The following is a 27,185-nucleotide window of genomic DNA, read 5'->3' on the forward strand; positions in this document are numbered from 1 at the left end:
GGGAGTTTTCGGCCAGCAAAGGAACCCTGCCTGAGCCTGAGGAAGGTGGGCCATTCCATTTGCAACCGGCATTTTTTTCCCAGGCTCAAACTGACAGCAGCTACTTTGGGCCCTCATGCCGAGAGGCTGCTCAACTGGGGCTCCCGCTCTGCATTGCTCTTAATGGGGAGGAAGAGAGAAGCGGGCCATCTGGGTGGGGCAGCAGAGTGTGGCCAAGGTTGGCATCCCGGCTCCACCACTGACCAGCTCTAAGAGCTGGGGTCAGCTAATTAACTCCTCCGTGTTCCAGCTCTGTCTCTGTAAAATGGGAATAATATTACTACCTACTTCATAGAACCATTGGGAAGATTCAATGAGACAAGGATAAAGTAGGTGGTACAGTGCCTGGCACCCAGTCAGCGCTCTCTGCCTCTTAGTCCCAAGGGGCGGGCAGGGAGGGGCGGAGGTGGAAGGTGAGGGATGCAAGCATCTCCAAGGTAAGGAAGGGGCTTCCTGTATGGCTCTCAAACACATATTGTTTTCTTTTAGAGGAGCTATTATACAGCCCGCTGAATCTAACTGCCATGCTAGCTCAGCATGAATACCCCTGCATTAAGAATCATGTCACACTCTTGTTTCACAAGTCGCGGAAACCCAAATCAGACTGCATTCAGCTTTGGGTGGTGGGAGACACACTGAAGGCCTTTCAATTCCCCAAGCCATGATCAGAATGAAATGTTCTCACATCAGGCGTTTCACATTTTAGAATTCAATTACAAAACCCTACCATTTAGCTTGTTAGGCTGACTGCCCCACCCCAGAAAGAGTGACAAAAGACGATCTTTATAGCCACGCTCCAAGTTCCAGTGCTATAAATCACTGGTTATCGGATGGAGTGGAACTCATTAATATAAACGAGAAGGCTGAAAGGCACCCATTAGCATGCTATTAATTTGTTTGACGATCTACGGCAGGGCAAGAGCTAAAATCGTTAGGCTGGGCGATACGGCATCTCACGCAGAAGAATGATCTGGTCCCATTAATTTTTGTCTTGGGCTTGCCAAATGTAATTGGGCATAATCAGAGCTCATACAACTCCTCATAGCGTTTTCATCCTTTCTTTCAAAAGAAGATTGGGGGTGGGGATGAGCTCAAACTCTGGGTACTCAACAAAGGTAACCAACGAGAAGAGGTTTTAAGTTGCAACAACCCGCTTAAGGACTGTAAGTGCTTCTACCCTTCTGTTTCCCTTCCTTTGCTCTGCCTTTCTTGTGTGTTCCTTTCTCATGAAATGAACGTGAATCATAAACTCTTTTCCAGTTGGGTTAACTTTACTTAAACATCCAGCCATCCCAGTTGGGCAGGGAGGAGGGGAGAATCCATTCTATCCCAGCGGTAGAGATGATTGTCTCCAGTCTTTGCCAATAATGAGGGGGTAGGAGGGAAGGAGAGAGGGTGAAGAAGCTTTATCTGTGTCTCTGTGGTCTCATGTCTTTGTGTCCAATTGCAGGGTATTTCTATAGCTGGTTAGCCTTCCAGCCCCCAGAGCTGTTACAGAAAAGCAACTCACAGACTTGAAGGCCTCTGACAGCATCTTGGCTCACCTGGGTCACTTGTGGGCAAAAAGAACATCAGAGTTAGAGGGAGCTGCCCACATGCTCCTAAACACACCTCCCTTCCTGTGGTTATTGCTGTTCAAAGGACACCCACACACACACCCCATCATGCCATCAAATAAACTGAAGACAAAAATTGTGTTTTCAGAGTTTTTCAGATAATGGGATTACAAATAAAGGGTCTGTGGATCAGAACTGAATCTTCCAACGATCATCTTGACCACATCAATTATTTTCTTCAATCTAAGTCAGTGAATGTGTACTTTTCCTGCTCATCAAAAAGCTAGAATAAAATAAGCTATGAGGATATATTTTACAATGCAGGGAATATAGCCAATATTTTATAATAACTATAAATGGAGTATAAAATATAAAATTGTGAATCATTATGTTGTACACCTGTAACTTATAATATTGTGCATCAACTATCCTTCAAAAAAATCCAAAAACCACCCCCCACCCCCCAAAAAAACCTAGCATAAACAACAAGCTTGAGTAAATTGGTACGTCACATCCACCAGCAGAGCATGAAGACCTAGCCTCAAAGCTGAAAGGGAGAGAAGCGAGAAAGGCCTGTGAGCTTCGCTATGTGTTTAACACATCTGTTCCAGCATCACCCTCTTCTAACAATCCAAAGAGGGAGCCACTTCTGAGAATTCAGAACTCTTCCGTTTCTCCTCACTATAGAATACTTAACATTGGAAAACATTTCAACATGTTTTTATGCTCAGGGCATAAAATTTGGCAAAAAGTAGAAAGTATAGGGAAGAAATGAAAATCATGTGTGTTTCCACCGCCCTGAGATAATCACTAGTAATACTCTGGCCTATTTTCACACGTATGACATTTATGTATGTTTTTTTAGAACTGGACCATGGCATATATAGTGTCCTGTCTCTGCCGTCTTGCCACCCATGCCTGGACATTTAAGGAGCATTTTTCTATGCCATTACATTTCCTTCAAAAATGTATTCGTCTTCTCTCCCTCCCAGCACCTCAAGGCTTGTAGGATCTTAGTTCCCCAACCAGGGATTGAACCCGGGCCCCAGCAGTGAAAGCACCGAGTCCTAACAACTGGACCGCCAGGGAATTCACCAAAAATGTATTCTTTAATGGATGGTGGTAATGGCTGTACATCATTGTGAGTGTACCTAATGCCACCAAACTGTACACCTGAAAAAGTTGAGAATGGTAAATTTTATGTTATGTACATTTTACCACAATAACCAAAATACAAAAAAAGCAGTGTTTCTTGTGTGACGCCTGTGCATTCCAAGTTATATAAGTAAACACATGCAATTTTGTTTAAAAAAAAAAAGTATTCTTTGATGGCTGGATAAATTTTACCATATCCAAGTGCTATGATTAATTTAACCATTCTCAGATGATAGATAGAATTTTAATTTCTCCCTGGCTTCTTTACTAAAATTAAACTCTTACCTTCCTATCTGAAACCAATGACCAGATAGACTCAAACCTATCAAGGGACATTCTACTGGGGAAACTTGACAGCAGGCATTCCTGCATAAAAGTCTTTGGCAAGAGAAGGTCTGCTGGTTCTCAGGCCCCAGAGGGGCTCAAGCAACAGCCAGAAGTGTTACCAAGGCCTGAAATCAACTACTGGTCTGCCCGCTATTTCTGTCACCAACTTGTGCCGGTGTTTGTGTCCTTGTGAAAACCTGGGGGCAGCAAGCAAAGCAAGATGCTCTCTGTGACCAGCTAATGCTAAGGAGCCTCCAGCCCTCAGAAACAGGACCTCTTGAACTCTGGTACCCAAAGCCCCCATCAGAAGGAGAGCTGGGACATTCCTGGCAGTTTGGTTTATTACCCAGAGGCGTTATAGATTCACCAGGGGGTTCTGAGCTACCCATCGGTCTGGAGCTGTCAAGTCTCCAGTCTTAAAAGGAACTTTATCAGTAGATCTGTATCTTGGGTTGGTGCTTCTCTGGGAGGGTTGAGATCGGCACCTGATAAGACACCTCCAATTCAATTTCCTGCCTCTGGCGGATTTATTCCTGATGGGTTTCATTCCCAACATTCCTGCCCCTTGACTTAAGGCAGAGGCCGCAGGATACTTTCTCAGGTGGGAACCAGATAGAGAGACCACACGGTCAGCATCGCCCCCTCCCCACAATCCTATTGGATGTGTGGTATTTAGGAAGATGACAGCGGTCAACTCACTTCACTGGTCAAGAGGGAGAGCCACAGGAAGAGGTGCAGAGGTCACTTCCTGTGCTGAGCACTTCCTCGGAGTGGCACCCAACCACAGTCAGCCAACCATCAACCGCTGATTGCTTACAAAGGTTTCCTTTCTAACTCCACGTACCATTTTTATCAACCAGTCAAGCACGTGTTACTTTACACCATGACAAGAGGATCAGAAACAGCCTCCCCACATCTAAGGCGATCAGAATCAGTTGCAAGGAAGACTTGGGTGGCACAGCGTGGAAGCTTCCTGTCTGGAGGAGGAGATCAAATGTTTTCTTCTTAAACTGCCAACGCTAATGCACACTCTATCTTGACAGTGGAGTTGTACTTTACATGCATTTAACATACATGAACAACGCAAATATACACACGTGAAAGAAAAAACACTAGTAATAAATACCTGCATGAAACTAATTATGTGCCAGCACTGTTGCGAGCACTTCTTATAAATGAATTCATTTACTCTTCCTAATAACCTATTAGGTAGGCATGATTCCCATTTCACAGATTAAAAATATAGAGGTCAAGTAACTTGTCCATGGACACACAGCTAGGATATGGTAGGGCCAGGATTCGAACCCAGGCAATCCAACTGCAGGGGGCTCTTAACCGATCACATGGCCGCAGTGCCCCTGCCAACTGGCGTTTGCGCTGCCCTCCCCTCAAAGGGTGAAGGCCCCAGAGTGAATGCGGACAGGAACATGAACCTGTGCTCCCTGCTGGCTCAGTTCCCGGGTGCCTCTCATGGTGTACATTATGGGCCATTAAAGAGATTTTCGGCAGAAATGTTGGCCACGTGCAGTTTCTGCTGTGTGCACCGCCATCAGGGGCTCGCCCCTGAGTGAGGTTAGGACTCCTCGGAGCAGAGTCTGGGATGACACGTAAGTGCAGAGCAGCCACGTCAGAGCACACATCTCGGGCTCAAGAAAACGTGCGCTCTAAATGAAGGCCCCACATATAGGTGCAGGTGATCTGGAAGAGGTCCTGCATCTGCAGGCTGAAAATCAAAATGTTAAGCTGAGTCTCCACACTAAACTCAGCGACACAGCCACGAGGCCTCTGGGGCCCATCCGTTAATTCTTGGTGGCGTTTTCCCGAGATTTGTAAGTGGGGAAGCCCTTACCGGACAAGCTGCTGGCTCGTGCACATGTTCTCTCTCACACATGGCTGTTTTCTCTCCAAAAAATAAAACCTTGCAGTTTGAAACATTTGATACTCACGAAGGCATCACCACGAAGGCAATAACATCGCATGCACCTCTTTTCCAGTAAAGTGAAAAATTGAGTGACCAGAGCAGCTGAGATTTTTTTTTTTGCCTTCCCAAAAATAATCTTGCACGTCATATAAATGAATATTCTACTGGTGGCTTTGAGGCTTGACTGGAAATAAGTGAAGTAAAGGAATAGGAGGTTTATAATAAAGACCTGCTATCTCAGTACATTTCATTCATGATGATTTCTGACTTCAGAGACAGTTAAAGGACAGGACCAAAGGACTAGAATTTTACTTTTTTCCCCTTCCAACTTTTCATTTTGAAAATGTTCAAACTTACAAAGAAATGGAAAGGATAGTACAATGAAAAGCACATACCCTTCACCTAGATTCACCAGTTGCTAACATGCTGCCACATTTATTTTTTCTTTTTTGCTGAACCATTTGAAAGGTGCAGATACGCAGCTTCCTCTATTAATAATTCAGCATGTATCGCCTAAGATGAGAGACATTCTTCTAAGACTGCCATTCTCAAGAAAGTGTATATTGACACAATAATGTTATCTAATATTTATTTTTACATTATATTTACTTCTGATACAATTATAATTAATAATATATTAATGTTATAAGGTAAATATATGTACTTGGAATATAATTATATAATTACATTTACTTCTAAGAGTCAGTAAAACCTCATGTAAATAAAATGACACAACTTGGATTCAATTAAATTGTTAGAGGGAAAAATAACTCTAAAACGTACCAGAGCGCACTAAGTACAACAATGCTGTGAGTAAAATAACTTTCAGACGATGATTAAATATTTGCATGATTCTAAACTAATTTTCTCATTATTCAACACTGTAGACCCCACAGGGGGATAAGCTCAAAGTGCCTGGATCCCATTACACATGTGGGAGGTTGTTTTTAAAAAGACATTCCATTATTTGCTTGTGTTCATGCCTTCTGCCATGCAGTTAAAAAGTACTTCTGCTTGAGGGAAAGAAAGACCAGAAGGTGAACTGTTTTCTTTAGTTGTCGTCTTTTCCTTTTTATAAACAAATATTACTTTATAATATTTAGAAACTTCTGCTACATGAGAATTTGGATGAGCTCAACACATAGGAAGTACTCAAAAGTGCCTGATGGCCAAATCAAAGCTTGCTTGCTTAGTTTTCCAGCCACAGCAAGGAAGGACAGCTAACAAGCTAACAGCATGAGAGGATGAGAAGGGACTTAAAAAAGGAAAAAGCAGAACAAAACTTCAAGCAAGACTCGAGGCTGACTTTCCTGCAGGCGTCCCTGAATGATTCACTTACTCAGAGCTTGGTATCCTAAGAACCCTTACAGTGACATCCCGAATCACCCAGACTTCCTCCTGGTGCTGCCAGAATTGTTCAACAGCATCCAATGCTTGCCCGTGCTTCAAAAGTGTAACTGTCACTGGGTCACCAACAGGAGAAGTCTAGAACAACTAGGTCACTTCTCTAAAATAGGTCAGGACCAAGAAATGACCAACCCTTAGGTCTCCCCTGGTCTCCTTGTGTGCATAACCTGCATCACCACTACATCCCGAAACTCTTGGAGAACTCAACACCCCACGTACCCAAACCTAGCCCTTCAGCAATCTCCACCATCCAGCACTCAGCTATGATCAGGAAATGATGTAGAAGAGTCTATGCCATCAACAGAAATGCCATGAACCCCATTCATGGCTCTCACAGGAAAGCTCTTCAGACTCACGCCACAATTCTTTCCTTTCCCATACATTGGAGAGTGCAGTTTCCTTGGGGACACAGAGCATGCTCTCTGGGTCTGATTTTTACATTATCAATGGTTATGAGTCTGGCCCCATAGTCGACAAATCTCTACGAGTTACGACGCGGTGGAATAAAAAAGGTGGGTGTTTTGGAATCGGTGTCTTTGGGCAAGTTACTTTACTCCTCTGAGTTTTGATTTCCTTATGCTTAAAATACAGTCTAAAACATATTCTTTGAGGGTGTTGTGAGACAAGAGGTTACACACTGAGAAGCCCTGGGGCACAGTGGTTAAGACTGTGGCTCTGGAGCCAGACTACCGGGGACTGAATCCGAGCCCTGCACCTCTTGCTCTGTGACCTTGGACTGCAACTGCTTCACTTCTCTGTGCCTCAGCCTCCTCTCCTGCAAGATGGGGATAAGAACAGCACCTACCTCGTAGATGATTGTGAGGATTACCTGAGTGGACACATGTGATGAGATTAGAACACCTGACGTAGAGCAGGCACTCAACGAATGCTCGTTAGACTAACCATTATTAGTAATGTACACTTCCCAGACCCTCACCACCCAACACATAACAGATACTCAGAAGAGTCTATTAATTGAAAGGAAGCTGGCTGGTTTTGTTTCTCAGACCACAGCTTGTTCAAAGCAGCAAGAAATGATAGCTAACAGCTTTAGAAGGGCTGAAAAATGTACAAAAAGAGAAAGCAGGTGTAAAAATGTAAAACAAGACTTAAGTGTGGGGCTATTCGGTATTGGGATCGGCTCCCGGTCACATCTTGGGGTTCCTGGTGAATCACTCCCTTAAAGCAAGCACAGTGCTATACAAATACTCATACGACAACCTTGAGTCATCAAGAACACATTCACATCTGCTCTGCTCACTGTTTAAGAAAACAAAGCTATGTGATATGCTTTAAAAATACTCCAGCACTGGGACTTCCCTGGCGGTCCAGTGGTTAAGACTACACTTCCAATGCAGGGGGTGTGGGTTCGACCCTTGGTCAGGGAACTAGGATCCCACATGCAGCGCAGCCAAAAAATTAAAAAATAAAATAAAATAAAATGAGCCTTAAAAAAATACTCCAGGGCTTCCCTGGTGGCGCAGTGGTTGAGAATCTGCCTGCCAGTGCAGGGGACACGGGTTCGAGCCCTGGTCTGGGAAGATCCCACATGCCGCGGAGCAACTGGGCCCGTGAGCCACAATTACTGAGCCTGCGCGTCTGGAGCCTGTGCTCCGCAACAAGAGAGGCCACGATAGTGAGAGGCCCGCGAACCGCGATGAAGAGTGGCCCCCGCTTGCCGCAACTGGAGAAAGCCCTCGCACAGAAACGGAGACCCAACACAGCCATAAATAAATTAAAAAAAAAAAAAATACTCCAGCCTTAAACAGTTAAGAAGTTTTACTGAAATGACAAAGCGTGGGCACTTACAGGACACGAATGTGCAGCTATCCTGGATGACTTGCGCCCCTATGGTCTGATGGGTGGATATTTCAAGCTGAGGCAGAGTTATCACAAAGCTAAGGAAGCTTCACCTTCTGGCAGCCCCCACTAGTAGAGGTCCCTTCCAGAACCTTGGGGGGTCTGGCAATGTGTTCAGGTGAACACGAGTTTTCATAAAATTTGACCAACAAAAGATTAACCACATCAGTTAGGACCGCTGTCTCTCCCCACTCCAACGGACACTCCTTTACATGTCCCCAGGCATCAGGAGGGCATTTCTGGGAGTCGGTTGAAGGGAAGCTGAGTTGGAGATACCAACCACTAACCCCAGCTGACTGTAAGCAGTCATTTCTGAGTACAGTTACTATATCACTAACCATCCCAGTGCACCCATGACACCCAGAAGTGTTCCTACTGTCAAACGTGTCCTGACACGAGGGTACAGGTCATATCAAGACATGAATGTGTGCTACAGTGCTTGCACCAGAGGTGCATGGGGAATGGAAGAAATGGAGCTCAGAAGGCAGGGAGCCAAGCTAGCTGGCGGAAAACCCTTCCAAATCTCACTGCTCCTTAAACGACAGAAATGTGACTGCCATGTCCCCAAATCTGACGACAACCCTATGAAATACTGGACATCACCAATAATGAGTTACAAGGTCAAAATAAAGTTTTCTCAACTCTCAGTGATAAAAGAAAAACACAAACTTTTGATTACCTCTTCTAAAGAAAAGACTGAATTATTTCCATAGAAAATGGTATAGAATCATTGTCATCGGAAAAGGTGAGCAAAGCCAAAAAATGCGGGGAGAAAGTATTGTCGAGGTATGCCAGGCGGTTAATAAAATGATTTTTCTGGATTTTGTGACATGTATCAGCTTTTGAAAATGTGTTGGACTATTTTTCTCATTCTAAATAAATATTTACTTTTATGCCTCCCTTTGCGTTTGTAAGTTTGGATTTTTTTTCTTACCTGGATAAACTTTAGATCTCACAAAATCTGAACTGCCCCTGACCGTGGAAGAGTATAAGCCTGACCCTGAGAAGACTTAACCATGTGGTTTGAGAGGCACCTCCCGCCACTGCACTGTGCCTCCACTCTCCTTCCTAAGAGGGATAAGCACGGTGTGTGTCCCATGCTCGTCAGTGAAATGAGATAAGGCACAGAAAGGGCTGAGAGCCAGGATGCACTCCAGAAGTAGTACCTTTAAATGTGGCTCATCTAAATGCTGATGATTTTCAAGTCTTTATCTTCAGATCCAACTTGTTATTTACAACTAGATTTGGATATCTCACAGCTACCCCATTCTGGGCATGTCCCAAACCTGGTCCTGTGTGCCACCCTCAACCCCGATCTCACCCCTCTGTCTTGTGAGAAGTACTGCTTCCTATGTCTCTGCCTGTCAGCTTGCACTGGACCTCATTCCAGGGGATCCTGGCAGGCCTCACGCACACCCTGGTTTTGTCAGGCTCCGGAAGGGCTGCCTCGGGCCTCTGAGAGCTGCGACCGGTGAGGTGAGGCTAGACAGGAACACAGCACTTCCAGGCTACAGACCCAGACAGGCACACTGCAAGTGCTTCTAAATTTATCTGCCGCCGGGAGGTCTAAAATTACCAAAGGTGATGTTTAATCATGCGAGTCCCAGAGTGGCCTGGACAAGGCCTCAGTCCTCATGGTTCCCCTTAGCTCCAAACCAACCCAAACTGATTTACTGTAAAAGAAAACCTTAGACCCCCATGCACACAAACTTCACACCAATCCCGCAATCACGCCCTAAAACCAAATTAAGGCTGAGAATCTCACCTGAGTAGAAATTCTGCAGCTGCTACTGACATTTTAATTGAGAAAGCAAGAGAACATGTCTCTCAGGGACAGTAGTTGAGGTTGCTCTCCAGGGCTATTTTTAAAATTTAAAAAAAAAAAAATTTTTTTTAAATAAGGTGTCCATTTTCAATGAGAGGCGATTATTTAAACATAACCCTAGTTACTAGCGTTCTGCCTCAGGGTAATTATGCCATTTCCCATTTGAGAGGAAGCGTAAAGAAGGGAGGAATCAACTCCTACCTTCTGCTGAGGCAGGATTTCTGTCAGTTCATTCAGAGAAAGTGACTCCAAAGGTGGTTCTGCCTGGAAAGGCATCTTCAAACGGACTGAACACATCCAGATGGGCCCCAAACGCGCCCGTTTGGTTCAACACTGGAATCCCAGGAGAACCCATGTTGTCCAACCATTTCCAGAGGGTCTCTGAGGTGAGAAACACCAGCCCTGGGGTCAGAAGCTTCTGGGTCAAATCTGCAAAATGGGGCAAGCGTTCTCAACTCTAACTGGGGGTGGTAACTACCCTTAGTGGTTTGCCTTGAGGAAGACAGGCTGCGAGCTACAGACGCTGTACAGGGCTGGGCAAACATTTGCTGCATCAGAACCTAGTCTCTGGCTTTTGTTCCCAGTAGAGTGTTCAGTACTTTATTATGTCTAGATCAAAAAGGCCACTCTAAGACGCTCCCTGTTCCCAGTTGGTATGCAGTCCTCGGAGTTCTCATTGTTTAAAATTTTCTCTCTCAACTGATCTAAGAAAAATAAGCCTCCTCAAGAACATTCCTTCATCTCAGACCGTGCTTTGCAGCAGCAGCAACTAATGTTCACTGAGCACTTACCAATTGCCATGAACTATGTAGGTGTGTTTCATGCATTATAACATTCAGTCCCCTCAACAGTCCTGTCTCATAGCTTCTATTATTTCCATTTTATGGGAGGAAACAGCCTCAGAGAGAGAACTGGTGTTAGATTACAGAGCTAGCAAGGGACAGAGTTCGGCTTCAAACACAAGCCTAAGTGATTCTAAAACCCATGTTCTTGGGACTTCCCTGGTGGTGCAGTGGTTAAGAATCCGCCTGCCAATGCAGGGGACACGGGTTCGATCCCCGGTCCAGGAAGATCCCACATGCCGCGGAGCAAGTAAGCCCGTGTACCCTAGAGCCTGCGCACTGCAACTATTGAAGCCCACATGCTGCAACCACTGAAGCCTGCACACCTAGAGCCCATGCTTTGCAACAAGAGAAGCCACTGCAGCGAGAAGCCCACACACCACAACGAAGACCCAACTCAGCCAAAAAATAAATTTAAAAAAAAATAAAAATAAAGCCCATGTTTTTATTTTATAAATTTATTTATTTATTTATTTTTGGCTGCATTGGGTCTTCGTTGCTGTGCGCGGGCTTTCTCTAGTTGCGGCAAGCGGGGGCTACTCTTCGTCGTGGCGCGCAGGCTTCTCATTGCAGTCGCTTCTCTTGTTGCGGAGCACAGTCTCTAGGCGCGTGGGCTTCAGTAGTTGCAGCACGCGGGCTCAGTAGTTGTGGCTCGTGGGCTCTAGAGTGCAGGCTCAGTAGTTGTGGCACACGGGCTTAGTTACTCTGTGGCATGTGGGATCTTCCCGGACCAGGGCTCGAACCTGTGTCCCCAGCATTGGCAGGCGGATTCTTAACCACCGCGCCACCAGGGACTCCCAAAGCCCTCGTTCTTAGAAAAACAAATCTTTCTTAGTGAGATACACACATTAAAATTAAATCTATATCCTTGATTTGGAAATGGGCCAGGGACTGAAAGCATTAATATTAGCTCCTTGTCACTGGGGCAATGTATACAGGAGCCCATGTGCAATTTCTTGCTCAAGAGGTTCTGAAGCCTTCTGTGGAGTGAGGTCAGCATCTGGAGAGCAAGCGGCTGGCAGGGAAGGGGAATGAGAAGATGACCAGAGACTTGCTCTTCACGGGCGCTCTGGCGGAGGTCTGGCTCAAAGACAGACTGTCCTACTGGATGGCTCCTGTGCACTCCAGCTGTCTCCTGGGTAGGATGCAGCAAGCCACATGGCTCAGAAGGCAAGCTAGCACCTGAGCGGCAGCCTGCGTCACTGTCAGACTCATCTCCTGCCCCAATGGCGCCAGCGCTTCCTGCTTAAGTCAAGGTCCTTCCATCCCCCTTAAACAAGCTTGTCAATGTAACCAGGAGCATCTGACAAGTGGATGTGTGGGCAAGTCCTCTCAAACACCCAGAGAGATAGGAGGAGTTGGTGCCACACACACACACACACACACACACACACACACGCACATGCACACGCACATACACGCACACGATGATATCAGCCATCCCATGTAAGTGGCAGTGATGCCAGTGTGAGGACTCACCTGCCTCAGTTTCTTCCTCTGTGAAATAGGGTTAACAGTAAGACTTCGCAACGCTATGGCAAAATGAGTTAATACGTGTAAAAGCCCTCAGAACACTGCCTGTGCTTTTTTAACATTCATCAAGTACTGCTAGCTATCGTTACTACTATTACTACCCCTGGGACGAGCAGCAAGAATTCACAGATTCACGATGTAAAAACCTCGACCCCTGCCGCCTTTGGAGAGGGGCTTCCCCCAGCACCACCTACGGAAGTTCTCCAAGCTGGGGGTGGATCACGAGGGCATGACCGGTTGCCACACGGTGATGGGGGTAAGGGGCATGGCCTGTGGTGCAGGGAATTCCTAAACACACTTGGAAACAGAGAGGACCCCAAATTTACAACAGCAAAGGGGAGGGGCTGATGCAGTGACAGAGTGATGACGGAAAATACTGCCTGGGATATTCCCATGCATGTGGCTTTGTTTAATTCTTTGATATCTAGCATCCCAAACCCAGCAAGGGCACCCTAGAGGGCCAGTGAAGGCTGGATTAACAGCTGTTCCACATGCCCTGAGGTCCCATGGACCAGCTGGTCCCATCAGACTTCAAAGCTGTTCTTCTTGGATAAATTGAGACAGAACAGAGACTTATGCAATCTGTTCAGGGAAGGAGGTGTGGGTCTGAGCTTATACTTCAACCTTGATGAAGGCAGGGACCATGTATGTTTTCTTTAATGAAGTATCTATACTCCAATTCTGATCCAGTACCTGGCACACAGTGTGTTGTATTAGTCAGCTGAGGTTGCTATAACAGAATACCACAGACCAAGTGGCTTAAACAACAGAAACTTATTTCCTCTCATTTCTGGAGGATGGAAAGTCCAATATCAAGGTCAAGCAGGGTTTGGTTTCTGATGAGGGCTCTCTTCCTGGCTTGCAGATAACTGCCTTCTTGTTGTGTCCTTACATGGCAGATCTCTCATCCTCTGTCTCATTCTCTCTCTGTATCTGTCTCTCATTATCTCTCTCTCTCTCTCTCTGTCTCTCATCCTCTCTGTCTCTCATATTCTCTCTCTCTTCCTCTTATAAGGCCACCAATCCTATTTGATGAGAGCCCTACCTTCAGGGCCTCATTTAACCTTAATGACCTCCTCAAGACCGTATCTCCAGATACAGTCACATAAAAGGTTAGGGCTTCGACATATGAATTGGGCCTGAGAGGCTCGCCATTCAGGCCACAGCATGTATGTTCAATAGTATTTGTTGCATGAAGAATGGAATGACTAGAAAGGTAAGCCAGATATGTGTTTTCAAGGGCCTACTAAGTGCCACACACCCTGCTAAGTGCTGCAGGGCATAATCTTTTCTTCTCTGCCCAGCAGCTCTAGGGGAGAGATGCCAGGTGGTTCTCATTTGAAAGGAGGGCACTGAGGCCAAGAGGTCAGTGTCTCCTTGGCCCCAAGACTCCTGGCTGGTGAGCGGCAGAGCCCAGCCTTCAGCCCAGATATTCACCCTCAACGTGTGAACCTCATTCAAAAATTATTATGAATTCAGACAGCAACGACAGGTCACTGAGCTAAGCATGGGGCCCCTCTGAATGCAGGCCGCATGAGACCCCAAAGGCTGTATGCCCCTGTGGCTGGTCCTTCCTCTCGGGGCTGGCGCTGAGAAGCTGAGGGCGACACCGAGTTTACAAGGCCTAAGCAGCCCTGTAATGGTCCCAAAGTTCATTTTGCCAAGTTCCAGCCCATCTCTCCAAACTACTTCTCCAGAAAGGCCGCCACGTATTATCTTACCCTCCTTTCAAAAAGCAAAGACTGGAAAATTCCCTGCCAGAAGGCTTCAAAATTCCACATTAAAAGGAGGCCTGTACTTGGGCGAGTCTGTCTTCTGGACAGTCTGCGTTTGCAGGAGGCCACGTGAGTGGCAGACACTCTATCTGTAGAAACAAGCTTGCCTGGCATTTAGAAACCTAACTGGGACCAGATCCTTGGTTGAGGAGCCCCAGTTACCACAGAGCGAGTGTCCTGATTAAAACCAGTGGTCTGAGGTTCCTGGATTTCGCTGAATAAACACACCCAGTTCAGGCTGACTGGTTTCTGCTGATGGAGAGAAGTGAGTATCTAAAATCACCTGTGTCCAGGGCCTTCCTGACCCCAGGCTCCAAGAGGTCTGGGATTTGGCTCACTGAGGTTCAAAAACCCATCTCCGGGAGGAAATTCTGAAATAAACTCCAAAAAGCTTTGGGGAATACAGCTCCAATGTATTCATGAGGAGGAATGGAAACAATTAGGTTGATTCCAGAGACGAGTTCTGGGTTCCCATTCACCCCTTTCTCCCCCATCCAGTTCCCTCTGCTCTGTCCTCCTCCCCTTCCCTGCATACAGCTCTCCCACAGCCTCTGCAGATGCAGCAGAGGCGAGGGCTCCCTAGCTGGCCGTGGCCCTGAGGCTTTTCTTCACCATGAATTCAGTTTTTAAGGGCACAGGTGTCCTCAAATTCAATTTCCCTTTTCATATTAGAAACGACAAGAGCAGCTATCCTTCATGGTTTAGGCCATCTTTCATGGCAGGATCTCAGTGCTTCTGACACACAGACAGAATCCCAAACACCCGTGTGGGTCAGTCTCTTTACAGAGAAGGGACCTGCAGTGGCATAGGATAATTTGTCCCAGACCAGCTTACACAGTAATTTCTAACCAACCGATGTCCAGCTGCTAATTAAACATGTGGAATTCAAGTTTAAAGGGAAGAAAAAAAAAACCTTACTTTGTCCTACACTTGAAGTGACCAGAACCAACTTTGGGACCAGGCAGCCATATTTGTTAGAACAGGGCTACAAATGTTGACGTCACTCTGCTTTACCGACCCAGCAGGACGGAAACGACTGTTCCAGCCTCCGAAGGATGTTTCCCGGGGCAGGGCGTGAAATCAGCTCTCAGTCAAGGGCATCGAACACGAGGCTGTGTTCTGTGGTCAGCCCCAGACTCTGCCCATCACAGGAGCAACTTGTCACTTGGGTATTTGAAAAGCTGCCAACTGCTCCCTTTTATCCTTTTTGGGAAGCAAAGAGACTCTTTGGATTAACTCCTACAGTCTGCTCATTTGCTCCCCTAAAACCCACAGGCTTAAGTCAGTGACCAAGAGCAAACGTGTGTTTGCCACAAATATTTCATCAGCTACAAACACACCAGGTCAAGTGGTGAAAATAGCAAGGCCAAGTTACTATTTCTACTGGTGCTGCTAAAACCCAACTTTACAGATAATCTGTGAGCTTCAGAATATAGATATTCTGTATAGATACAGATACATATATATATATATATAGTTTTAAAATACACTGTGTACTTGAATGTGACAAAACTATAACAATAAAAACCATACACAAAAAGTTTCCAAGAATAGAGGTGCGCTGGGCTTGTCCTACTTGACTGCATGACAGGTACACTAAGGACCTCTGCGTACCTACGGCAGCAGTGGGCCCAGCGATAGGTGAGCAGTTTGTGACACAGTTCCCACTCTCTACACACTAATGACCTCCTTGGGGGAAGCCCAGAAAGACACAAGGGATAGAAAGATCTGGGCAGAACACTCGGGCCCGAACAGCATTAACTCCAGAATTCCTATGAAGGAGGTGCTTAGGGCAGGAGAGGCGTAAAGGGCTGTTTGATTCTCTGCCACTAGCAGGCAACTGCAGAATCAACCGAGCTAGAGCAATTCCAATCAGAAATGTATGGAAGAACCCTCGGTACTGCAGAGTGGATTTTCAGGTGTTTCATGAAAGCACGACCTTTCTTGGGCAGGTTAAACATGTCACCCGTGAGCTTTGTTCCTACTCTAGATCGGCTTGACGCAGCCTAGCTTAGGCGCCCCTCTGTTTCTGCTGCCCTTGGCTCACATGGTCATCACAGTCACTAGTGCGTTGCTTGCAGGTCCATCTACCCTGGAGACTCCAATCTTCCTGTTGGCAAGGGAGCTGGGACGTGTGTCCTCTCCCGCATACTGTGTTCTTACTTCCCAGGACAGCACGTGGCCCACAGGCGGCTTGATGAGGAGGCGTTGACTGGGAGAACAAATGCAGCCAGGAACAGTAAGGAGAACCACTCATCGACAAGATTTAAAATAGAGTCACTGATTTTAAAGGCAACCAGAGACCACCTAGAGAAGTCACACCCTAACACGTCTCCGAGAAGGAAACACAGGCTCCGAGGGGTCGAGGGACTGGCGGAGGTCACCCAGCCAGCTGGTGGCAGAGCCAGGATGTGATGCTGCGTCTCAGCCACTAACAACACCACAGAGCAGTCATCAAAATCCAACTTAGATCTCTGGGCAGTCCGAAAGAAGGTGGTTTTACTAGACTGTGAGCTACCAAGTAAATACAGAGTCTAAGAGCCTAGGGGACTATTTTCCATTTGGTGCCAGCCGAGGATTCATAACTCAGTGTTCTGAGTTGGGAGGTGACCCATAATGTGATAAGGATACAACATGTTGCTCTCAGGTCTTCCCAAGTAATCCATAAAACCCACTGTTTAGAGAAACAAGATGCTTTGATGAAGGAATAACAAGAAGTATCATCTCATGGCTAAGGAAAGAAGCTGGCATGTCTCTCAAAGAACCGCCCCAGTTACTAGCCTGCGTCAGCTCTACTGCCGAAGGCACCTCTTTCCCAGGCTCATATTCCAGAGCCAGACACCAGCAATGCCTTAGCAAGAGTGACAGCAAAGCCTCCTGCAGCTGGGAACATCTTGGCAGCCTTGCAGAATAACAGGATCAGCATTGGAGTAGAGACCACCCTAAACTCCAGGAGCACATGGCAGGGGCAAGGCAGTGCAGTGAAGTTCTGTTGCCTGGACCTGGCAGACAGGAAGCCTTGGTTCAAGCCTTCTTTCCCACAGTCCCACTGACTTCAGGTTGTTATTCCACAGCCAAGTGGAGAAGGTCACAGAGTCCTCAGCAAGGCTCATTTGAGCTTTCTTCCCACTTTGTTATAGAGGAGCAGGTCCAATCAGGACCAGCTGATGCCTGGGCTGGTCAGTGTCTAGGAGGCGGGGCAGGGAAAACCTAAATTCGAGACAGCTCCAAGCCAAAGGTGAGCTGTGGGCAAGAAAGGAACAGCCAACACACACCAAGTAATTGCCATGCTGCCATCTTTGGGAAGTGGTTAACAAGGTGGGCTCTGGAGTTAGCCAGACCTGGGCGTGAATCCCCTCACCATCACTCATCACCTTATGATAAGTTATTTAACCTCTCTGGGCCTCAGTTTTGTCATCTGGAAAATGAGACACCATCCTTTCTTAGAGAGCAAGTGCATTACAATGAGTTAATAGGTATAATGCATTTAGCCCGGTACTTGGAACATAGTAATCCTTTAACACGTTACTTAATTTTATTTTTATCCTTAACACAGAGCTTATTGCTTGAGATCTTTACCAGCAGAGCTGGACCTGATTCAATGTCAATCTCCCCTACGTATGTGCATAGGTGACCCAAACAGGAATTAGCTCTAGCTTTGGAAGGCACTGATGTTTTCATTTGAAGAGGAGCAGATTTTCTTCCTTTCTTCCTTCCTTCCTTTCTTTCTTTCCTTCCTTCCTTTCCTTCTTTCTTTCTTTCTCTTTCTTTTCTTTTTTCTTTCCTTCCTTCCTTCTTTCCTTTCTTTCTTTCAATAAATTTATTTATTTATTTTTGGCTGTGTTGGGTCTTCGTTGCTGCGCACGGGCTTTGTTTAGTTGCGGTGAGCGGGGGCTACTCTTCGTTGCGGTGCATGGGCTTTTCATTGAGGTGGCTTCTCTCGTTCTGGAGCACGGGCTCTAGGTGCATGGGCTCAGTAGCTGCGGCTCGTCGGCTCTAGAGCGCAGGCTCAGTAGTTGTGGCGCATGGGCTTAGTTGCTCCACAGCATGTGGGATCTTCCCAGACCAAGGCTTGAACCTGTGTCCCCTGCATTGGCAGGTGGATTCTTAACCACTGCGCCACCAGGGAAGCCCAGATTTTCTTTCTTAAGGATGTTAAACTTGGGCTAACATTTAGATATTTTGCATTTCCTGGACAAGCTGTGTCAGAAGACAGGGTCCTAGAAATGTACTCAGTGACTGAAGCAGTTCTAGCAGATGATGAGAAATAAACTGTCCCTTGATGATTCCCCAACTGGAAAGGTCATGGGCCATTTCAACTCCCCATGGGTGTAGAGACTTATGACAACAGGTCACTTGAATGGACATGTCTCATTACAGCAGAATCTTTTCTCCAAAGCAGAGTACAACTTAGAAACCCAAGGGGTCATTTTTGGTAGACTGAGTTGACAGCCTTTCCCATTCACACACCTTACCTTCACCAAGTACTTATTCCACAAGCACCATGTGTCCACATTAGAGGTTTGCCAAATTCTAACTTTATTTCCTCTGGGCAAGCCCTGCTCACTGCCTGCCCTCTTCTGAGGATACCTCACTCCATCAGCAAGCAGCACACGCAAGCTTAACCAATCTCCAACACAGTTTTTATCTTTCTTGCAGCCATGTGTGCTAAAACCTTCCATAAAGTTTTACTTTGCACTGTTTAAAGATGTTTTACCTTGGGTTAAGTCTTTGCAAGGAGAGAAGGTACATACTTCCCATTCCACAGAAGTCAAACCTTCATAAATGTTTCTGGACAAATCAGAGAGGGCAGTGTGCCGGGAGTTCAAAGGAAAAGGAGAAACATTAACCAATTTGAAAAAACACACAAAAATAAAGAGGTTTAAGCAGGAGGATAAGGATAGAGTGTGAAGGTCAGTTCCCCTATTCTGATCCAGAGAAAATTAAAACTTATTAGGGATGATATATTTTTTTCTAGAAAGACGCCTGTGAATGGGATGCTTCTGATCTCAAAAAGTGGCATTTTTTTAAATAATTAATTAATTTATTTATTTATTTATTTATTTTTGGCTGTGTTGGGTCTTCGTTTCTGTGCGAGGGCTTTCTCTAGTTGCGGCAAGCGGGGGCCACTCTTCATCGCGGTGCGCGGGCCTCTCACTGTCGCGGCCTCTCCTGTTGCGGAGCACAAGCTCCAGACACGCAGGCTCAGTGGTTGTGGCTCACGGGTCTAGTTGCTCCACGGCATGTGGGATCTTCCCAGACCAGGGCTCGAACCCATGTCCCCTGCATTGGCAGGCAGATTCTCAACCACTGTGCCACCAGGGAAGCCCCCAAAAAGTGGTGTTTTTATCTCATAAAAAGACATCTCTGGTAGAGTGGCTGCAGGACGGTTAGTTCTGTGACTCAACATTGTCATCAAGGACTCACGTTATTTCCTTTTCACCCTCGGTCTGCATCAGGATGGTGGGTTCTACCCTATGTTCCCTGCACAGTCATTAGATGGCTGCTGCCACAGCTCCAGACACCCCCATGCAACGTCCAAAAGTCTGAAAAGATGACCCCAAATTTGGGTCATCCCTGTAAGAGAGGAAAGCCCTCCCAGAATCCCCACCAAGCAAACTTCCCTCAATGGCCTGAGCTGGGACACAGGCCCATTCCTCAATCAGTCACTGTCAAGGGTACCAGAACTACATCTGTCAAAATAGTCAGGACTGGACTTCCCTGTTGGCACAGTGGTTAAGAGTCTGGCTTCCAATGCAGGGAACATGGGTTCAATCCCTGGTCCGGGAAGATCCCACATGCCGCGGAGCAACTAAGCCTGTGCGCCACAACTACTGAAGCCCGCGCACCCTAGAGCCCGCGAGCCACAACTACTGAGCCCATGTGTTGCAACTACTGAAGCCTGCGCACCTAGAGCCCATGCTCCGCAACAAGAGAAGCCACTGTAATGAGAAGCCCGCGCACCACAACAAAGAGCAGCCCCCGGCTTGCCGCACTAGAGGAAGCCTGCCTGCAGCAACGAAGACCCAACGCAGCCAAAAAAAGAAAAAGAAAAACAAAATTCAGGACTCACATCTGGGCCAGAGGAAAAGCCCACTCATAACGCACATATCTTCTGATGCCTAAGCAGAGCCACAGCTCTGTTAGCAAGAACAGAGGATGGAGCAGGGGGTTCTGATGTCAGTTTGGGAGATAATCCAACAACATCTACAGTAGTTCACGGTCCTCTGGGGCTCCTTACAATTTAAACCACATATTGAGCCAGTAAGACATGCAAAAACCATTCCACTAGTGCAGGTCTGATGTTAAATACCTTCCTCCCAGTGCTCATGATGAAAACACATCTGGGTTAACAACAATTTACAACGTGTAGATTGTCTTTGGAATCTGATTCAAACTAACTCATAAAAGATATTTCTGAGGCAAGCAGGTAAATGTGAATATGAATTAGGTCCTAGGTTATATGAAAGAATTACTATTATTATGACAATGACACTGTGACAATTAAATGTGAGAAATTACATTAGCATATAAGCAAATCTTGATTTTTTAAAGGATGCATACGGAAGTAGTTAGGGATAAAATATCACGATGTCTGGGATTTGCTTTAACCTATTTCAGACAAATAAAGAGAGGCATCAATGAAGAAAGCATCAAAATGGTGATAACTGTTGAATCTGAGTGATAGATATACAGTTGTTCATTACACAAGTCTCTACTCTTTTTAATGTTTGAAAATTATTCATAATAAAAATTTTAAAAGTATTTCAAAAGTAAGGTATGATATCTCTGACCTTGCCTGCTGAAAGCTTAACAAGCCTTCAAGCTGTTCCACGTCAAGACCCTTTCCCCCTTTTCTTCCATCTTCCTGGAATGTTTGCCCAGATCTTTGCATTAGTCAGCCCTCAGTATCCATGGATCAAAAATATTAAAAAAAAAAAAAATTAAAATTCCAGAAAGTTCCCAAAGCAAAACTTGAATTTGCCACACTGGCAACTACTTACATAGCATTTACATTGTATTCACAACTATTTACACAGCATTTACACTGTATTAGGTATTACAGTCATTTAGAGAAGATTTAAAGTATACTGGAAGATGTGCATAGGTTATATGCAAATACTGCACCACTATATATGAAGGACTTGAGCATCTCGGATTCTGGTATCAATGGGGAGACTGTACTGGCTTCTTCTCACATTCAGGCCTCTGCCCACATGCCACCTTCTGACTTCACTTGTCCTGCAGTCCTTCTCTACCTTAGTCTGATTTTGTTGTTGTTGTGGTTCAACACTCTTACCACTACTTGAAGTTACCTCACTTGTCTATCAGTTATTGTCTATTTCTTCCATAAAGAACAATCTTCATGAGAAGAGTGACCTAATATATCTTGTATAATCTTTCCCCGGTGCCAAATCAGCACCAGGCATACAGAAGGTACTCAAATATTTGAAAGAATAAACTGAATTTTCTTCTTAAAAGCCCTTCCCAATGCTAAGCAGAATGATTACCATTTAGTGAGCAATTTATATATATTCCTATTTAATCCTCACAATAATCCTATAAGTGCAGGTAATATTGTGCTACAATCAAAATCCAAGGCTTATGTAACCCCTACACCTAAGGTGACACACACCTGACAGACATGCTTCCAGCCCGTTCCTGGGCCCATGACAGGCATCACCAATAGATCCCCAGATTCTTTCCACCGAGCCTGTATTCATCACAGGGCTCCAGGCAGTGTTCATCATTTGATTAGGTTTGGTCCATGATGTGATATCTACTTGCCACTCACACACTAGGTCTTGCTATTAAAAAGCAGGTGCCAGTGTGACAGAGTTGCCCCTCCAATAGTTCTTTCTGGGGTCCATTCCTGCCTCTTCAGGAAATGCAAAACCTAAGGCTCCAAATAAACCTCGGCCTTGGTGAGCCATACTGCCATACCACTGGATCAGCCTCCAGAAGGTTATTAAATAGCACAGCCCGGCTGCCAAAGTCTGCTGAGGCTTGGCATGCAAGGAAGGGCTCCCCGTGGGGACCGCTGGCTGTCCCTGTCAGTTACAGATCAGAATTTCCAGCTCTGCTACTCTTCAGCTTCCCACACCCTCCTGCCAAGAAAGTACACGGAGGCACAAAAGCCAAAAGCAGGAGTCAGGAGGCCTATGTCCAGCCCGGGCTCTGCCTCTACTGGAGTGCCTGCGGGCAGCCTACTTCACCACCTCGGATTCCATATCTGAAAAGTGCACTGGTTAGGCCACATTTTGAGTCCCTTTCAGTTCTAACCTCAGATTCAAGGTCCATTCTCAGAGCTTCGGTATTATGTGCATAACCCCTGGCATAGAGAAGGTCTCCTGTCGATGTTTATAGGAAGATGGGGAAGAGAATCAGTTTGGAAACAAAGGAGCCTCTGAAGTGGACCATCAGTGGGCTCTAGCAGCAGATCTGAAGATGGTAGAGAGTATAAGATCCTCAAGAAAGACTAGGAGCTTGTATACCTTCCAGTGTGTTCTTCCCCCATCAAGGCCTTCTGATAATAGGATAAAATCAATGGTCCAAAGTCTGCTGTTTACTGGCTAGTCTGCCGTAACTGGGCAACTCTCGATGCCCTAGTTTCCTCATTTATAAGATGCAAATAATTATAGTACCTACAGTATACGGTTGTTGGGACAGTAACATAATGCCTGTAAAGAACTTATTTAGAATAGTGGGTGACTCACAGTAAGTGCTCAAAGCTAGCTATTACTATTGATGAAATAAAATTCGTATTTTATGGCTAGACAAGAAAAACTTAAAATTTTTCTCTGCCCATTTGGGCCTCCTTCCTCCCCTTTAGCGTATATTGTGAGTCTGCATTAACCAGACCTCCTTAGAAGATAACCTTCCCTCTTAATCTCATCCAGGGTCACCACTCCTCAGGAGATAAACTTCCTGCTTAATCTTGTAAGGGGCCATGACCCACTACTCCTTGTAGTGTAGATCTGGATTGTGTAAACTGTCAATAATATGTCATTTAATGTACAGTCCCCTGTCTCAAAAACTTATATAACTGCTTTGACCTCTAATGGGCAGAACAGTTCTCGGAGCTTTCTGAAAGGCTGCTCCAGGGTTATAATCCTCATTTTAGCTCGAATAAAATTTTCCATTTCTGGGCTTCCCTGGTGGCGCAGTGGTTGAGAATCTGCCTGCCAATGCAGGGGACACGGGTTCGAGCCCTGGTCCGGGAAGATCCCACATGCCGCGGAGCAACTACTCCGTGCCCGTGCGCCACAACTACTGAGCCCGCATGCCGCAACTACTGAAGCCCACGCTCCTAGAGCCCTTGCTCCACAACGAGAGCAGCCACTGCAGTGAGAAGCCCGCGCACTGCAACGAAGAGTAGGCCCCTCTCACTGCAACTAGAAAAAGCCCGCACGCAGCAACGAAGACCCAACACAGCCAAAATTAAATAAATTAAATAAATAAATTACAAAAAAAATTTTCCATTTCTTTCTTACATCGACTGAGTAATTTTTTCATCAATGCTATTATTAATACTAAATACTAGGCCAACTAGACACTAGGTTACCCAACCCAGAAGGGAGAAGATTCTACTGCCTGCTGGATAAATGTTACTAAGTGAATGAATGAATGGAGATAAAAACAAATTTCATTTCTTCCAAGTCTGCCTCCTCTCTCTACACTGGGTTAGGATGGGTTTCCTCCAAAACTAGATTTTATATGGAAATACCCATATGGTGATGAGCATTCCACATTGCACTTGAAGTAGGAAAATATTAATTCCAAGTTGATTGTGAAAACATACGTTTTAAACCTAAGAGCACCTACTTAAAAAAAAAAAAAACCTACACAATAAGATATAGTCAAAAGAGGAAAAACAGAACAAACAAAAAATGGTAGAAACTAGATCCAAATACATCAATAGTTACTTTAAATGTAAACAGTCTAAATGCACCAATTGAGAAAGAGATTGAGAGTAGATAAAAAAACAAAATGCAGCTCTATGCTGTTTACCAGAAACTCACTTGGTGTACTACATAAACCAGTAAAATTAAATGTATGGAAAAATACATTAGGTGAACATGTATCAAGAGCAAACCGGAGTAGCTATAATTAGTATCAGATAAAGTTGACTACAGAGCAAAGACAATTATTAGAGACAAAGAGGGACATTACCAACACTAGCTTTTATATAAAGCATCAGAGAAGATGAAGTTTCTAGTAGAATGGGATGGGAGCCCTGCAGAAGGTCCTCTTCTCCCCATCGGAGACTCTACTCTCCGGTCCACTCCCAGCTCCCTGAGGGCCCAGGAGCAGAAGAGACATTGGCTCTCCCTCCCGGGCCTCAGGCACATTTGCTTATCTTCACTCACCCCCAATTCCCTTCCAACCTCAATTAGCTTTAGAGGGAAAGCAACCCCAAAAGTGACAGGAGTCAGTGACCTTGTTGAAAAAGCCATCCCATCCCAAGGATTATACCCTCATTCCTAGCGGTAAATTCTCAACTCTGAAGCATCACACTATTCAGGGGGCTCTACATCCGTATGGATAACCACTGGGGGCAAAAAAATTCCCTCGCTTCTACTCCTGCCCCCTCCCAGATATATTTCTCCCAAGAGAAATTAGATAGGGGGGAAAAAAATCCTTCAAAATCCAACCTATCCTGCCCAGGAGAAAGGGTTTCTGGATTATGTTTTCTGCTTCCATGACCTTGGCAGGGTTGGTTTAAACAAGCCCCCGGCGGCGTGTGGTACGGATAGGACGCTTTCGGTCTGCCGTCTGGCCCTCCAGACCCAACTGCTCACAGTCTGTTTAACACCTCCAATCCCCATGCTGCCTGCGATCTCAAATGTATCATCCAGTCCAGTGTGTGAAAACAGAGAGATTACGGGCAACTCCAAAGCTCTGCACAACTCTGATTCCACCCAATTCCAGAAAAAAAGATTTGGTTCACGCTCAGACTGGTCCTACTGTCCGGGCTGCAGGCAGGCTGGACCGGCAGCTCAGAGTCAGAAGTCAGACAGATGGAAGAAACACGTGGGTCAGACAGGCTGGCAGGAGGCCCACCCAGTCTCCTCCTTCTGGAAAGGCACTGGCTTCAGCCGTGAGGCAATCTTCTTTCTTCCCAGGCCTGCAGTCTCACGAGTGATGAAACCTGCTATCAAGGGAGAACTCAGTTTTTTGACTGTGAGAAATCCTGCAACGACAGTCTCCATCCACAGCACTGGGGTGAGGGACTTGAGTTTTGCAGCTGGAGAGAGCGGGGTGTGAGCCTGGCTTTGCCACTCACTTGCTGTGTGACTTGGGGCTGGTTGCTTAACCTCTCCAAGCCTATGCTGCTTCCTCTGCAAACCAAGGACTTAGCATCTGCCCTCCTATTGGTGTCGTGAGGATTGAAAGAAATGACGTATGCAAAATCCTTAGCACTGCGCCTGCCCAGAGTAACTGCTGAATAAACAGTTCCTGTGATAACTGCAATAGGATCATTCATTCCTCCAGGACAGAAACCACTCCTTCTGTGTCCTCCGTGATGCCTACAAGATGCCGGTCACAGGGCAGGCATTCAAGGAACCCTCGTTAGCTAAACATTCCCACTATCTGGACCTAGTTAGCTGTAGGTACTTCAAAAGGAATATTTAATAACACCCCCTCCTTGTCTGGTTTAGCTCTGAAATGGAAAGCAAATTAGCCACCAAGCCACCCAGGATTCTGAAAACATGTGGTCTCTTAATATTATCACACCTTCCATTTGCATTTGCAGCCAATTAAAAACAAGGATCTGTGAGATGAACTTGTCTATAATACTTGACAACATGCAGCTCAGACCAAACGTTCTCACTAAAACTTGAAGCACATCAAGGTGGCATCAAATTAGGAGACAGACTGAAGAAGAGAAGTGGCACTTCAATTCATCTGGCATGATTTAGGATAGCATTAAGACAGAAAGAAGCCCAGTCACCAGCTATTCAGGACCTAAATGGCTCTCTCCCTCAAACCTATAATCTGAATATTTAAGAAGTGCTTTTCTTCCAGAGAGGAAAGGTTACACTAGAACAAATATACACTGAAGTCAGTGGATATAATAAATAATAATTGCTCTAATAGCTACAACAAAAAGATATTTGTAAGCTTCCTGTTCTCATTAATGGTCTGTTGAAACTCACTTCAAATAAAAAATTTACCCTTCCCAGCCTAATGTGGCAGATGTCTTTCTCTACAAGACTGGTTTTTCCATTCTACTTTTCCCTCCGGATCTCCCAGCCCATCTCCCCGCTACTTCACCCCCAGGGCTCCCAGTGTCTCATTTCCACAACATCCACTCTTCCTTCCTCTATAGCCCACTTATGGTTCGCAGACCAGGAGGGCTCCCAGCATGGGAGCAGCATATGGCCACAGGACTACAGTGATTGGTTCAACGGTGGGCACGTGACCTAAGTCAGTCCAATTAGAGCCAATGAGACTCATGCAGGAGTTTTGTTTGAGCTGTCAGGGAAGCTGCCTAGTCCCCTTTGCTATTAGGCCTTAAAGCTGAAGCTGCTGCAGGCAGCTTATAATCACAAGAGAAAAGCTGCTGGATAATGGAGCCAACCCAGAGGAGCCAGCAAGCAAGAGGAGACAGGGTCCCAAAGACACCACTGAACTCCGGAATCAACACACCCCTGTAGCCAACCTTACCATTAGGACTTTTAAAAAAGCCAACAGGGGCTTCCTTGGTGGCACAGTGGTTAAGAATCCGGCTGCCAATGCAGGGGACACAGGTTCGAGCCCTGGTCCGGGGAGATCCCACATGCTGCGGGGCAACTAAGCCCGTGCACCACAGCTACTGAGCCTGCGCTCTAGAGCTCACGTGCCACAACTACTGAAGCCCGCACGCCTAGAGCCCGTGCTCCGCAACAAGAGAAGCCACCGCAATGAGAAGCCCACTCATCTCAACGAGGAGTAGCCCCC

General features: G+C 45.9%; 1 protein-coding gene and 1 long non-coding RNA gene across 3 annotated transcripts in view; one reads left to right on the top strand and one right to left on the bottom strand.

The window, feature by feature from the left end:
- The window catches only part of ABTB2 (ankyrin repeat and BTB domain containing 2), a 181,768-nt gene that overhangs the window by 130,924 nt on the left and 23,659 nt on the right, over nt 1-27,185 (bottom strand). The window lies entirely within an intron of this gene.
- LOC309636915 lies at nt 1,625-24,093 on the top strand. The gene is made up of 2 exons (XR_014250313.1): nt 1,625-7,880; nt 8,175-24,093. It is a non-coding gene; the product is annotated as an uncharacterized lncRNA (long non-coding RNA).

The sequence above is a fragment of the Balaenoptera physalus genome, assembly GCF_965194825.1.
Source record: "Balaenoptera physalus genome assembly, chromosome: 10".
NCBI lineage: Eukaryota > Metazoa > Chordata > Mammalia > Artiodactyla > Balaenopteridae > Balaenoptera > Balaenoptera physalus.